The sequence below is a fragment of the Trachypithecus francoisi genome, unplaced genomic scaffold (genome assembly GCF_009764315.1).
Source record: "Trachypithecus francoisi isolate TF-2019V2 unplaced genomic scaffold, Tfra_2.0 Lachesis_group0, whole genome shotgun sequence".
In the NCBI taxonomy this organism is placed as follows: domain Eukaryota; kingdom Metazoa; phylum Chordata; class Mammalia; order Primates; family Cercopithecidae; genus Trachypithecus; species Trachypithecus francoisi.
This window is the reverse complement of record NW_022681453.1, coordinates 92,468,675-92,485,283: the sequence shown is the minus strand read 5'-3', so window position 1 is coordinate 92,485,283 and position 16,609 is coordinate 92,468,675. Positions and strand designations below refer to the sequence as shown.

Here is a 16,609-nt window from a genome sequence, read left to right as displayed (position 1 = left end):
GACTAATAACTATCATTCTCAATTTAAAAATAGAGAAAATCCAGGTGATATTTATTATGTATGGGGAAAGTACAAATTATTAAAACTAGCCAAGAAATGAAAATCTTGAATATACCATAAAAATACAGATAATTAAAAGTTTAAAGATAAAATCAACGTATTGTTTTACAACTGAGTTTGATTAGGTAATTTTAGTAGCTTTCAAAAAATAGTGTCCTATATATCCATCTACAGAAAAATGGTTGGATGAACTGTAGAGCATTCATGATATAAAATATTATTCAACTATGGAACAAAATGACAGATTTCTCTCTATTGATGAGATAAGACTTAAGTGATGCAGACATTTTTTTAACATATTATGAAAATTCATTTTAACACATTAGTGTTACTATGTTTCTGAGGGATTTGATTAGAGAATTATTTTATTCTGCCTTATCTTTCAAGAGGTTTTACTCTTATATAATAGTTAAGATATCCTTAAAAATGTTTAAGTGGCAAGGTTATTTTACCATCTTTCACTTCAAAAATAGTCTACATGCTAAGTAATATTATACAAAAGCTATTTTAATTTCACAGAAAAGTAATTACACATGACAAAATATTTAAACAACATATATAGCCCCAAAATGGTTCAATGTGTAAGACATCAATATTAAGTTAAATGTTTCATTTGTCTTGATAACACTATCTATTTAGAAAATTATTATCCATAATATCCATGATATATTATTATTTGACAAAAGTAGTTTACAGATTTATATTAGGGAAGTAACTAATTTACTTCATTTTGTTTTATAATATCAAAAAGCAATACTTATGCTTAATAATAGAAATACTGGGTTTTCATTACATTCATTACATTTCATTTCATTGTAATTTCATTAGATTGAATCCAAACGATGGACAAGAGATCTAGGGATAAAATAGAGACATCAAGGAACAACACTTAAGAGGCTACTGTATTAGTTTTCTATTACTACAATGACGATACACTATAAAGTTATTGTTTTAAAACAACACAAATGTTTTCTTTTACATTACTGGAGGTCAGAAGTCTAAAATCAAAGTTACACTCCTTCTAGTCTTCCGGCTATTTTCTGCTTCTAGAGGCCCCTTGTATCCTTTGGCGCATAGCCCCTTCCTCCGTTTTGAAAGAGTATCACTCCAACCTCTGGTTCTGAGTCATACAACATCATACTTTAATCCTCCTGTCTCACTTTAATAACCCTTGTGATTACACTGGGCCCACCCATATAATCCAGAATGATCTCCACATCTCAAGGTCCTTAACTAAATCACAACTGCAAAGTACCTTTTGCCACAGAAGTTAATACATTCAAAGGATCCAAACATATGGACACAAACATCTTTGGAGGGCTAGTGGCTATTTACTACAGTTATTAACCACCACATCGCATCAATACTATAATGTCCATTGACTGAAAATTCTTAATAAATCTACTAACATTTTCCTACTAAACTGTAAATATGAATATTTTGTACTCAAGATACAGATGAGTCAAGATACAGAGTTAGGGCAATGTTTTCAGCTCCAAAACAACAACAAAAGAGCATCTAGAAGCAACTTAAAAAAACTAATATATTTATACAATTTCAAAAAATGAAGAGGAAAAGAAACTAGTTCAGAATATTTTCTGATTATTGTATGTAATTTAAAAAAAACTATGACAAATGTAAATTAAGTATAAAATCTCCACTCTTAACTACAGCATTTATTAATTCTTTATGCTTAATGAAATGTCTTATTTCCTAGATTAAAATGTCATTTCATTGACTTGTTTTATATTTCACTATGGCAGAATAAAAATGTAAACATTTAAATAACAAATGCTTTTGAAGGAATGCTAAACCCACTGGAAGAAAATTGCTGTAAACAATTAAATATCCTCATAACAGGTACATTCAGCATTATATTTATAATATTTTTGGAATGTTAAAATATATATATGTTTAATAAATATAACTGAAAGTTATATTTGGTGGTCAATTTTAAATAATATAAAGTTGATTGTGATACTTTTGTGCAAACCTTAAAGCATCTGGACCATTAAAAAATTTAATCTTTCAAAATGTCATCTCCCAAAAGTGATGAATATTGGAGTTTGTTTTAATGTCATGTTATTTTATTGGCCACATTGGTATAGTCAGAAATGTCCAAATATTTGAATTGGTTTTACCTTTGTGTTAATTTTATTGGCTATATTGTTTAGTATAGTCAGAAAGTCCTGAGACATCATTAAAGAGATTCTTTATTAGAAATAAATGTGTGGCCAGGCGCGGTGGCTCAAGCCTGTAATCCCAGCACTTTGGGAGGTCTAGACGGGTGGATCACGAGGTCAGGAGATCGAGATCAACCTAGCTAACACGGCGGAACCCCGTCTCTACTAAAAAACACAAAAAACTAGCCGGGCGAGTTGGAGGGCGCCTGTAGTCCCAGCTACTTGGGAGGCTGGGGCGGGAGAATGGCGTAAACCCGGGAGGCGGAGCTTGCAGTGAGCTGAGATCCGGCCACTGCACTCCAGCCTGGGCGACGACAGAGCGAGACTCCGTCTCAAAAAAAAAAAAAAAAAAAAAAAAAAAAAAAAAAGAAATAAATGTGTATGCTAAAGCTTAAATAAACATATTACTTTACTTTTTATAATACAGTATACTTTGAAAAATTTTAGAAATAAATTTAAGCAATTAATTACATAATGCCTTACTACTGAGTATTACATTTGGAGTTAGATACATGCTGAGACTCCATCTATAGAATATAAGGACCAAACAATAAAACCAATCTGAGAGAAGAAGAGGAAGAATAAGGAAGAGGAAAGGGGAGTGTTATGGACTCAATGCATTACCCAAAATTTGTGAGTTGAAGCCCTAATCTCTAATGCAATTGTATTTGGAGGTGGGGCCTCTGGGTGGGTAATTAGGCTTAGATGAAGTTATGGCATGATAAGACTAGTGTTGTTATGAGAAGAGGAAGAAACCAGTGCTCTCTCTCCCTCTCTGCCATATGAGGACACAGAGAGAAGGCAGTCGTCTACAAGCCAGGTAAGAGACTCCAGCAGACACTGAATGTGCCAGTGTCTTGATCTTAGGCTTCCTGACCCCTAGAACTGTGAGAGAAATATTTGTTATTTAAGCCACCCAGTCTATAGCATTTTGCTATAGTAGCCCAAGAAGACTAAAACACAAAGGGAGAGGGGAGGGACAAAAGAGGAGGAGGAAGAGGAGGAAAAGAAAGAAAATCTTGGTAAAATTCACTGTTAGACTGTAGGTTGAGATAAATTAACTGATATTTTTGCTTTTCAACTGATGATATCAGTATTGTGTCAAGAAAGTCAAAATCAGTTTCCATCAAATCATCTGTACATAAAATACTGCTGTTTAACAGATAATAATAATTATTTATATAATATAAAGTACACTATTTGTTCATTTATAATTCAGTACATTATGTACTGTTGACAACTCTTATTCTACAGATATAAAGCACAATAAGATGAGTGAACAATGATGTAGCAACATATCTCTGTCAATGGCAGTATGCACACACTGAAATGTATTGGTCAAAAGTCTGCCCCTGAGGTAAATGCACATGTAACTGTAATTCTTATAAACATCCTTATGATCTGAGAAGTGAATCTATACTGTCTTGCCTTATGGACCTCTCACATATCCCTACTGTTAATCAATGATTCCTGATTACTGTGATCCCCAAAACTGCAACTTCCTTTACCTCTAAAAGAGGGCTAATATTCACTATTTCATAGGATTTTTAAAGATTAAATATGTCTTGCATATAAGGCACTTAGCATGATGTCTAACACCAAGTAAACACTTCCTATATGACAGAAATTTATTATTTAGCTATTTCCATATTTAACGTCTAAAATGGATTTAGCTGTACATTTTCTAAAGTATTAGATATTTGAAATCTCATTAGTCAGTGTAATGAAGCAAAAAACATAACCAATGTAAACAAGGAATAAGCATATTTTAAACCCATAGCTAGATGTTTGACGAATAGAGTTGTACTTTGTTTAATACACTGTTACATTTCTTGTGAATCTTAGAGATGCCCTATCAAACACAGAAATAGTATCAGGAACTCAACATTCATTGATGAATTATAACTCCTCTTAAAATTTATAGTCAAATGTTTATTTTGATTTGTTATTCTAATTCAGCCTTTTAATGAACAATTTTTAATTTCCCTATAGTAAAATTTTATGATGAACTCCGTAAGACAGAAGAGTATATACGGAAAATTCATTTACACTTAGCTTGTCAACAGTTCAAGTATGAAAGAGGGATTCATATATTTGAATTTATTTTCTAAGGGAATATCTTCAAATTCAAGTATATTTCCATAAATCTGTTACGTTAGTCCTCTCATAAGAATGCCTTCCAAAAGTATAATGTCTGCATAATTTTAATCATTGGCACTGACTTTCTTCTAGTAATGCAATGGTAAAATGATTCTCTACTAATTTTCTCAGATTCCAGACAATTCAATACAATGAAATTGTAACTTATCTTTTAGAACTCTAAATCTTAAAAGACTAAACCCAATTTCCAAAAGTTTTTAACTTAATATCACAGTAAGCATTGGAAGAAAAAGTTGTATTATTGAAGTTTCAAAGCTGGTCAATTTGTTTTTCATATTTTTAAATATTAGAACAGTTTTAGATTGTAAAAAAAATTGTAACAGTTTTCCCTATTATAAACAACTTATATTAGTGTAGTACATTTATTACAATTAAGAAACCAGCTTTGTTACATTATTATTAAAGTCTATACATTATTCAGGTATTCTTAGTTTTTACCTACTGTCTTTCTTCTATTCCAGGATCCCATCCAGGATGCCTTCACTACATTGAGTTGTCTTTTCTCTTCAGGTTCTTCTTGGCTATAACAGTTCATATTTAATATTTTTGACTGATTTTCCAGTAGTTTTTTAAAAATTTATTCCTTAAATTAGTCTTTCCTTTGGAATATTAGAGTTTATAGCAGTAGAGATACATTAGTATTCTTAGGAGGACTGGTGGACTCAGATCTATATTGATCTTGTCTTTGAAGATCAAACCTATTAAATCTCAAATTTGTTTTGTACTAGAGCATTCTTCACACAAACACTTGTGTCACTGAGAATTAATCGATCTTCTTACTATTAAATGCAAGTTAGCTCAGATACTGTGGATGCAAATAATTTTTTCTTATAACTTTTGCTGTCTCTGGCAAAGAAATAAACTAGAATTTATTTCTAAATTATCCATGAGTATAGATTCAACATTCTCTTACAATGCACTGGTACTTGTATTGGGATCTTAATATGACTAAACATATAATAACATCCTATTGAATCTGTTGCAGTTCTTAGTGGTGAAAACTGAGGAATGAAAACATTTATTTTTTTTTAAAGGCCAGTAAAGAATATGCCCTTTTATTGAATTTGTTCTGCGAGCAGATATCAGAAAGAGGGCTTAATTTTAAATGAGTGGCGTAAAAATTCACCATGAAATTATTTTTGCAAATATGTGCATCAATAGAAAACCACAAATCTGTTAAAAGTAATTTTATATGGAACTTTCTAATAAAATATGAGGGTATTTAATTTAAAAAAATTCTCTAATGGCTGAAAGAATCAAGGAAGTACTCAAAACGGCCTAAATTTTTCCCTTAATTAAGATAGTACACTGAAAATTTTAGCTTAAAGTTTGATAGAAAAATAAAATCAGAAATTACTGCGAAACAGCATCACACCCAAGAAGGTACAACATCCAGAGGAAAAAAAAATCCATTAGGATCATATCAAATATAATGACAATAAAATAAAACTGTTGAAAAGATAGAGATACTTGAACAAAAATTTAAAAGTAATTTTTAAGAAGATTAAAGTACAAAACACACACAGACAGAAATTCAAACTTCTTTTTAAAAAAGAAAGTTTTGGCCGGGCGCGGTGGCTCAAGCCTGTAATCCCAGCACTTTGGGAGGCCGAGACGGGCGGATCACGAGGTCAGGAGATCGAGACCATCCTGGCGAACACTGTGAAACCCCGTCTCTACTAAAAAAATACAAAAAACTAGCCGGGCGAGGTGGCAGGCGTCTGTAGTCCCAGCTACTCGGGAGGCTGAGGCAGGAGAATGGCGTGAACCCGGGAGTCGGAGCTTGCAGTGAGCTGAGATCCGGCCACTGCACTCCAGCCCCGGCGACAGAGCAAGACTCCGTCTCAAAAAAAAAAAAAAAAAAAAAAAAAAAAAAAAAAAAAAAGAAAGTTTTAATTGTTGATCTCTCTCTAAACTTCTGTAACAAATATCTCTGTATTATTTTAAATACTGATGGCAGTGGTGTCTCCAGATGGCCTGCTGCTGCCATCACAGCAGGTGCAGCAGGGAGGCCAGGGCTGCATGCTCCATGGAACCAGCAGGAGTTGGGGACAAGCAGGAGCCCCACCTCTTCCAAGCTGGGGTGGAAGCAGCTCCCCAGGTGCTGGGTGCTGCTGCAGCCACCCAAACCCTGGCTGCATATCCAGGCCTTGCAATCCACAGGGCAGGCAGAAGCCCCACCCTTCTGAGCAGGGCTACAGCCACCCAAGTTGTGGCTGCAGATCCAAACAGTCCAGTGCTACTGGGGGACCAAGAGCAGGCAGAACCCTGCCCTCATTGGGCAGCTGCAGTCACGCAAACCATGGCTGCAGACTTGAGCTTCCTGCTCCACAGAGCAAACAGGAGCCAGGGCTGCCCCCCCTCACCCCTGCTTTTGCAGGCTCAGAAATGCTTGCTCAAGGGCATGCTCTAATCTAGGAGCAAAGTCTGGTGAACCTTGGCACCATAAAGGCAGCAGGAAGCATATTCCTAGGCAGAAGGGGGAGGGTCCCCAGTGAGGCCCCACTTTCAGGCCAAGGAGGGTCTGAAGGCCGGGGGCAGGCTGCTAGTCCCATGACCAGAGTGGGAACTTGTGGTGCCTTTGCCACCAGTCCATTGCCTTCCATGGACCAATCGGTATGCACTTCCTCCCATCAGAGGCCCATAAAAGCCCCAGGCTCAGCCAGAGCTCAGCAGATGACAGGAGGACCAGCTACAGAGAGGAGCTACCCTCCCTGCTGAGAGCTTCAGAGACCTGCAGAGATGTCAGGACTACTAGCTACAGAGAAGAGCAACCCACTCCAGGGCCTCCTCTCTGCTAGAAGCTGGGAAGGCATCGGAATGATCAGCAGCAGAGAGGAGCCACCCTCTCCAGAGCTTCCTCTCTGTGGAGACCTGCAAACATCTGGACAACCTGACTGCAGAAAGGAGTCACCCTCTCCAGGCCTCCTCTCTGCTGAGAGCTGCAGATGTCAAGATGACCTGCCTACAGAGAAGAGCTAACTACTGTGGGTCTCCTCCTAGCTCTTCTAACACTCAATAAATCTTCTCTTTATCTTGCTCACCCTCCACTTGTCTGCATATCTCATTTTTCCTGGATGCAGGACAAGAACTTGGGCAGAGGTGCCACTGGCCACAGAGGTTTGTGGCCGGAAAAGTGACACCCCAAAGATTCCATGATAATAGCACTTTTTTTTTCTTTCTTTCTTTCTTTTTTTTTGTTTTTAAAGACGGAGTCTCACTCTGTCACCCAGGAGGCTGGAGAGCAATGGTGCAATCTTGGCTCACTGCAATCTCTGCGTCCTAGGTTCAAGTGATTCTCCTGCCTCAGCCTTCCAAGTAACTGGGATTATAGGTGCCCACCACCATGCCCAGTTAATTTTTGTATTTTTAGTAGAGATGGGGCTTCACTATGTTGGCAAGGCTGGTCTCGAACTCCTGACCTCAGGTGATCCACCCACCTCAGCCTCCCAAAGTGCTGGGATTACATGCGTGAGAACAATATCACTTTAACAAGCCAATATTATTTTAATTCCAAACTAGTATGACTCCAATTACAAAACTAAAATATAATGGTATAAAAATAAAACTACTAATCTCATCAGTTAGCCAAATATCAAGTAAAATATTAGTAAACTGAATATAATAATTTATGAAAATAATATTCTAAAACTCTCACAGACAATTGTCATAGCAGTAGCAGCCAACTCCTTTGGCACACTTGTCTTCTATTCTGGTAACTTCACACAGTCAATAGCTCAAATCTCCACTTAGAATGCAAAGCTTCTCTACCAGCCTCCCTGGCTTCCACCTTTAGGAATCTTTGATTCATAAGAGAAGGCGTAAGCATACAAATTTCACTTTGTTGTGGGAGAAGGAGAAAGAGATTTCAAATTGTAAAACCTAAAGTGGCTAAACTCCTGAAAGAAAGTCTCTTTGTTCAGTGTCATCAGAATATTGTTTATTTTCTTTCATATCTGTGCCTGGCCAGCTTCATTGGACTCACACCTGCAAGCAGAATGTTGATGAAATTTGTGCATTTTTCAATCTGAAAGGCTCTGAACTCTACTGGAGACTTACTGAATTGCTAATGCAATACAATGAGTTTATTTTCTTTCTGCTTAAACTTTTCTTTTTTTTTTTTTTTTTTTTTTTTTTGAGACGGAGTCTCGCTCTGTCACCCAGGCTGGAGTGCAGTGGCCGGATCTCAGCTCACTGCAAGCTCTGCCTCCCGGGTTTACACCATTCTCCTGCCTCAGCCTCCCGAGTAGCTGGGACTACAGGAGCCACCACCTCGCCCGGCTAGTTTTTTTTGTATTTTTTTAGTAGAGACGGGGTTTCACCGTGTTAGCCATGATGGTCTCGATCTCCTGACCTCATGATCCACCCGTCTCGGCCTCCCACAGTGCTGGGATTACAGGCTTGAGCCACCGCGCCCGGCCTCTGCTTAAACTTTTCAAAAGTGGATCTGCTATTTGCAAGGAAGAATTGTGACTGAGATGAGCTGTTTATAATAGTAATTCAAATATCTTAAAATGGTAGGCAATTTATCAATAGATTTATTTCATCAACAAATTAAGAGAAAACACATATGATTACAATGACAATACCAAAATGACAGTTGATTATGCTGAAAATATGCGTAGTAAACACCTAAGCAAAATAGCAGTAGACTTTTTCACCAAAAGGTTAATGACAATCCTGTTCAAACTCTCTATATATTATATAAATGGAAACTACTATATAGCTGTAAAACCAGCAGTACATCTGGATATATATGTAAAGACATAGAGAGTAGAATTTTTCATACTGACAAAAATTGCAAAGTGAATATCCTTCAATGAGAGAATGGTTAAATAAACAATGACCTATCTCAAAAATGCAACATTATTAAGCTATTTAAATGAATGATTATTCCAAATGATTTGTAGTAATTCCATCAGGTGTTATTGAGTGAAAATAGAAAGATACAGGGCAAAGTGTGAAATATCTTCACGTTTAAAAAAAATCAAAATATGATTAAAATATTCCATATATATGTATATCATATAAATAAATACAAACGTGTAGAGAGTTACATAACTCAAAAGAAGAAAAGGAAGGAACAAACCTTGGTTCTTTAGCATGGGTTAGAGCTTGGTCATGGGCTGGGGATAGGCTAAGGAAGGAAAGACAAGGGTTTTTATTAGAATAGGTGGGAGATTTGGGGGGAGGTAAGAAAAAAAGATTTAAGGGAAAAAAAGAAACAGAGATACAGAAAATACAAAAATAAAAGAAAGATGACATCAATACGTAAAGCAGCATGTATATAATTCCTTTCATGTAATTTGCAAGCATTGTATATGTAGGTTTCTTCAAAGCATAAATACATGGAGGTAAATATTGTGAGCAGCTCCCTAAGTGATGACTATGTGCCTTTGGGATGGAACATGATAGGAGAGCATGATCAGATCATTGCTGTTTGTTTTCAGTTGTTTTCATTGTTAGCCTTTTAAATGTTTGACATTTAAATTACATATATCCTTTTGAGAAAATTAATACAAAGTAGTTTAGATTTCTCCCTCCAGCCATGACCGTATCCAGGAAGAAGGCCAGGGCTGCAGCCTGGCAGGAGCCTCCCTCGGGCTCTGCCTGCGCTGGGCGCAGGAAATGAAGCAGGCTCCTCAAGCAGGAGGCGCAAGCGGCGGAAGCACTGCAACAGCAGCGGCTGCAAGGACAGCAGCAAAGACCTTACGGAAAGTCTGGAGCTCCACTGGGCCCCGGTGGGGACAGCATCAGGCACGCGGCAAGACCAGCAGCGGCGGGCAAGGCGCAGCAGCGTGACCGTGGTCATTACTCAGCCGAAGTACACCAAGAAACACGTCAAACTTGAAGGGTCGAAGTACAACAGGCAACTTTTGATTTTGAGGGCAGCCAACTGGGACTTGATTGGTTGAAAGGAAGTGCCTAAATAGCAAAAGTTGCTTACGGCAATCTCGGTCATAATTTGTGAGGGGCCTCAGACATATGGGTACCTCGTAGGGTCCAGGTGTGGATCAGTGTGCTGCCCACAGCCTCCTCATTACCATGCAAGAGAAGCCGTGGAACTGCCATGGACAAGAGAAGGGGCATCTGGGACATGACAACACCAAGAGAGTGGAAGCCCCCAAGCTCATCAAAGGTCTCAGCCATGAAGTGATCCTGCCAGCAGCATGTGGGCAGAACCACACACTGACCTTGACAGAAACCAGCTCCTTGTTCACATTTGGGGAGAACAAGATGGCTTAGCTGGGCCTTGGCAACCAGACTTATGCTGTCCACAGCTCGGCACAGACAAAGTACAAAGGCCAGCCCATTACCAAAATGGCCTGTGGAACTGAATTCAGTGTGATAATGGACTGCAAAGGAAACCTCTGTTCCTTTGGGTGCCCTGAATATGGTCAGCGGGGACACAATTGGATGGGAAGTCCATCCCCCTGATGCAGCCGTTAGAGTATGACTGCAAACTGGTACCCTGTGATTGGCTGTCTTCATCCAGAAACCAAAAGATGGGCAGATTCTGCCTGTACCAAACAGTTGAATGAGACACAGCCTGTGGCACTAACCACACGCTGGTTCTGGACTCCCAGAAGCAAGCCTTCTCAGGGCTTCATTGGCTATGGCTGGCTGGGCCATGTAGAGCAGAAAGTTGAGACTGTTGCCCCTCGCCAGGTGAAGCTATTTGACTTCCCTGGGCATGGGGTGCCCCAGATCTATGCTGGTTATGATGGCTACACCTGCTCCTTTGCTGACAGTGAAGTGGGTGGTCTGTTTTTCTGAGGGGCCAACACTTCCTGTGAGTCTACCATGTACCCAAAAGCAGGGCAGAACCTCTGTGTCTGGAGAATCTGAAGCCTAGCTTGTCAGAAGAGCAGCATCATTGCATAACAGCATCGCCAGCTGGGGCTTTGTTGTCAACATTCAGGCAACTGGCCTACAGGGACCAGAAACCAAAGTCTTTATAGTCCCCTGTCCAACCAGAGCCTGTCACAGCAGTTGCCAGTTAGACATTGATCAGCCAGCCGTCAAGTGCATTCTCTGGTCCTTACAAGAAGGATCAGCCCTTTATCTAACAGCCTTTATTGCCTCTAAGCTTCAGTCTTTCTTTCTCTCCCCCGACCCAGACACTGACTGGTACTGGCCAGTCTCTTTCTGAGACTGGGACTAGTGCTCTTCACTCAGGTGTCTTTAGTCTCCTTTGCTTGGCTGTGGTACCACATAGTTAGGATTATTGAAGAGTCCCCTTCCCCGCTTGTCAGCACTGATGCTGTGACCACTACCTGTGTCCCAGTCAAGTGTCCTGTGCTGGAGCTTGGCACAGTGTGTGCTGTGCAGCATTAGTTACAAGGTGCTCTTTCCGGAACCCTCCCCTCACTTGAGCTCGAGAGAGGCAACAGCTCTGGCTGGAGGGTCCTTGTTTCCAGAGGATTTGGACCCGTTTGGGTGCTTTACAATAATTAATTAGTTCAGTGGTGCTTTTTGGGGAGTTGGGAATAGAAATTAAGTGTGAGACTTGGGTGGATGGGCAAGTTAAATATTGGTCTTTTCAAGTTATTTATTGCTTTTTTGTTACCACTTGTCGTTGTCTTCATGTTAAAATGCCAAAAACAACTTGGTGGTTGCTTTTTTCCCTGTTTCCCACCCAGTCACTCCTTATGGTGACTTCTTCCCTTGTAGGGGACTTAGCAGTATCTGTCTGGACCAGTCCAGGGCCTTGTGGCAGGAAACCAGCCTGCATCTCTCCAAGACTTAATTTGACTTTGTACTCATCTCTATTGTCCTGTGTTCAATCAGGAGTCCATGGGAGAAGCTTCTGCAACTTCAGAGCTTTGCTAAACTAACCTAATTTGTCCAAATCACCACAAAACCACCATCTCTGACTCAAGCTTCCATGTGAAGGCCTAATTGGTTTTCCTGAATATATCTCTTTCCTGCAACGTGGCTCAGGGATCTGTGTTTCTTGTACCCCGGAGGTCTCCTTTGTTATGTGGTCACCAAGAAAGTTGAGGAGGCAGCACCAAGCACTCAGCCTTTGCAGGAGCTGCCCCTAGGTGGGACTGGGCTTAGAGCTTCCAGTGGACTCATGGAAAGCTCGCAGCTAGCCTTTTCTGTAACCCTTGCCCAGGACTGGACAGGAAAAGTATATTTCAAGTGAAGACCGACTCGCCCCCGTCCCACTCCTTTTGGCTGATATTTCCAAATCAACTTCCTAATGTGTTAAATCCTTTAGAACAAGGAGTTGGGGGTGGGGGAAGGGGTGGCATGCACTCTTAAAGAAAGGTATACAGTGGCTCTGCTGGGAATATGGCATGGTGCTGACCCCATGAGCATTTGACTGATCTTCTAGTCAGGAAAGAGAATTTGAAAGAGGCTTGGAGTGAAGGGGAATTGAAGACAGGGTTGTGATTTGGTCTAAGGCGCCGGGTTTAATGGTGTAATTTTCATATATATATTTTTTTTTCTTGGAGTAAACTTCTGAATAAACATTATTTAAAAAAACAAAAATAGTTTAAAAGGAAAATCAAACACTCTTCATGTGGGCCCTATGTCTTATTTTAATGTCCTTTCTCTTTTTATGTGTGTTACTATACAAAAACACAAACTGAAAAAGAAATTATCCAAAAAATTAAGTTCATCATAGTAAGATTATTTTAGTTTTTCCCTTTTTAATTACATTGAAAAAGTAAAACACATACACACACACACATTTTTGTAGAAAACATGTAATAAGCCCAGCTGTTTTCTCACTCCAAAATATTTTCCCAACAGACAAAACTATATTTTTTACATCACTTCTGTTTGTTCTGAACAATTTATACCTTACCACTCAGCTGTCTCACATGCCATGCCATTTCTTCAAGTTTTCTTAGCTCTTCCATATACATAATTGATTTTCTTAAAAATCTAAACTCTCATATAAAGTTACTGACACCTATGCTTAGAATTAAAAATATTGTTTTGTACAGCAGTTTGGTCTTTATTTCCTTGACTAACACTTTCTCTTTTTCCCTGTGGTTTCACTGATCTCTATACTGACACTTTCCATCAGTGAGCTCCCTCATGGGGAGTGCTGGCAGATGAGGAAAGAAAAGAAAGCGAAGTAAGATATTTATCCTCTTAGCTTCTGCCATGTGAGGTCATCTCAGGTTGGCTGTCTTCTTTGACCTGAGGTCACTGCTGCTCTCCAGACAGTCCCCTCCATAAGCCTCTACCAAAACTTTCCGCAGTTGCTTCCTTTATTCCTCACTGTAATCTTGAGTTACTCACTTGGAGATTCCCCTATATTAGCCCACTACTTTCTAATAAGCAGCTTTGTGAATTAAACATTAGTTTATCCTAATTTGAGTGTGTCATCTCCTTCTTGCGTCCCAAGTGATATGCTTATGTAGGAAACTGTCATTTTTATAATAACACAGACCATATCTTGTGCCTCTCCTCATCTTTGTATCTAGAGCAGAGTCCCTTCAATGTAGTAGATGCTTAATAAATATGTAATCAATTGCATTGGATAACAACTTGAGATCAAAGTATTACTGGGAATGCCATGCATTAAATGTAATTTTAAGAGAGCTGCTGATTTAGTCTTCATTTAAGCAACTATGCAAACATGTGAAGAGTTTATTTTGACAATGCAATGCCACAAAACTGACAAAATAAGGCAAAGCTACCTAAGACACTTTAAAGAGTTCCTTTTGTAACAACACAAACACAAACTATTGAAATATTATTTCTTAATACATTATCTTTTCCAGCTTTTTAGAGGTATAATTAACAAATAAAAGTTATATATATTTAAGGTGTAAAATGTGATGTTTTGATCTGTATATACATTGTGAAATGATTACTACCAGAAAGCCAATTAACACATCCTTCACTTCTCATTGTTAACTCCATGTGTGGGTGATGAGAATACTTGAGATCTATTTTCTTTGTATATTCCAAGTGTGCATTATTAACTAAAGGCACCATGCTGTATATTAGGTCTCCAGAACTTATTTTATGGTGAAAAGTTTGTTCATTTGAATAACATCTTCTCATTCCACCACCCCCACCTCCAACCCAAAACTCCCAGCCCCTTATATTCACTCTTCTACTCTCTGTTTCTATTAAGAGAACTTTTTTAGACTCCACATGTAAGTGAGATCAGGCCGTATTTGTCTTTCTGTGTCTGACTTTTTTTTCACTTAGCGTAACATCTTCCAGCTTCATTCATATCATCCCAAATGGTAGGATTTTCTTCTTTTTGAAGGCTGCAGAATATTCTGTTGTGTGGATATACCATTTTTTCTTTATCCACTTATCCATTGATGGACACTTAGATTGATTCCACACCTTGGCCACTGTAAATAATGCTGCAATGAACATGGGAGTGAAATTACTTCTTAACATACTGATTTCATATCCTTTTGATATATACCCCATAGTGAGATTGCTAGATCATATATGTGGTGTTTCTCTTTTTTTTTTTTTTTTTTTGAGGCGGAGTCTCGCTCTGTCGCCCGGGCTGGAGTGCAGTGGCCGGATCTCAGCTCACTGCAAGCTCCGCCTCCCGGGTTTACGCCATTCTCCTGCCTCAGCCTCCCGAGTAGCTGGGACTACAGGCGCCCGCCACCTCGCCCGGCTAGTTTTTGTATTTTTAATAGAGACGGGGTCTCACCGTGTTAGGCAGGATGGTCTTGATCTCCTGACCTCGTGATCCGCCCGTCTCGGCCTCCCAAAGTGCTGGGATTACAGGCTTGAGCCACCGCGCCCGGCCGTGGTGTTTCTATTTTTAGTTTTTTGAAGGACCTCCATAATGCTTTCTATAACGGCTGTATTAATTTACATTCCCACCAACATGGATGAGCGTTACTTTTTGTCCTCATCCTCACCAACACTTATTTTTCATTCTACTGATAATAGTCATCCTTACAGGTGTAAGCTGATATCTCGTTGTGGTTTAAATTTGCACTTCAATGATAATTTGTGATGTTGAGTAGCTTTTCATAGGCCTACTGGTCCTCTGTATGTTTTCATTAGAAAAATTTCTTTTCGGGTCATTTGCACATTATTTAATTGGAATTTTTAGTTACTTGCTGTTGAGTTGTATGAGTTTCCTACATATTTTAGTGAACCTTTATGAGATAAATTATTTGAAAATATTTTCTCCCATTCCATAGACTGCCTTTTCATTTTGTTAGTTGTTTCCTTTATTGGGTAGAAAAGTTTTAGTATGATATATTCTCATTGGTTTATTTTTACTTTTGTTCCTTGTGTTTTTGGCGTCATGTCCAAAAAAGCATTATTTTTAATGGCTTAAAATTAAGCGAAAAATATTTTACTCAATAATACTATTTACTGTGAAATACAGTATTTAAAAGTGAAATAAATTAATGCAGAAAAATAGTTTCATTTTTCATAACATGTTGAAATCTTAAATATAGAAATCATTATCTGGCATTTCCACTTTAATAAATTTTCCTCTACATTTTCAATTGATGCTTCTGAAAGACACTTCTGATAATACAAGTCCCTCTAGTGGCATCTGATATGAACATTGTAATACAGATAAAAAGTGGTTTTTTAGTGCTTAGAAAACACATCAAGACATTTTAAAATTTATTAAATTTAGAAATGAGAGTACCATCAGTCATTAATTTGTTGTAATATTTATTCACTCTGATATGTTACATATATTTATTGTGTTAAATTAATTTTAAAATTGATAAATAAGAATATTACATTTTTGTGTTAAATTAATTTTAAAATTAATAAATAAGAATATTACATTTTCTTACTTAAAAGGGACAGTTCGATAGAGGGAAATGTATTTGTTGAGCACCTAATGTGTGCTCTGTGCTTTATCCATTAATTCATTAAATTTGATCAACAACCAGGTTATAGAGCAGATTTTGTCATTTCCACTTTAAAGAAAATAAAACTCAGAAAATAATAAAACTCTATGTCATCTGCCTAATTAGTGACAGAGCAAAGAGCTCACCTACAGATTTGTCTGAGCCATTTTTTATTCCACATTTCACTTAAAATATAACTGTTTAAAAGTGAAAAGAAAGACTGGCATATAACCAGAACAATTTGACAGCTAATTCTAAACCGACAAGTAGAAGGGCAATACTAAGCTGTAAGAAGGTGAATGGGTCAAAAAGAGGTTTTTAAATCTCAGGAATTTTGATGTAACTAAATTAGCTATCTCTCACTCTCTCACACAT

General features: G+C 38.2%; 1 pseudogene; it reads left to right on the top strand.

Moving 5' to 3' along the window:
• Positions 1-8,996: 8,996 nt before the first annotated feature.
• On the top strand, positions 8,997-11,288 carry LOC117078361 (annotated as a pseudogene).
• Positions 11,289-16,609: the final 5,321 nt, after the last annotated feature.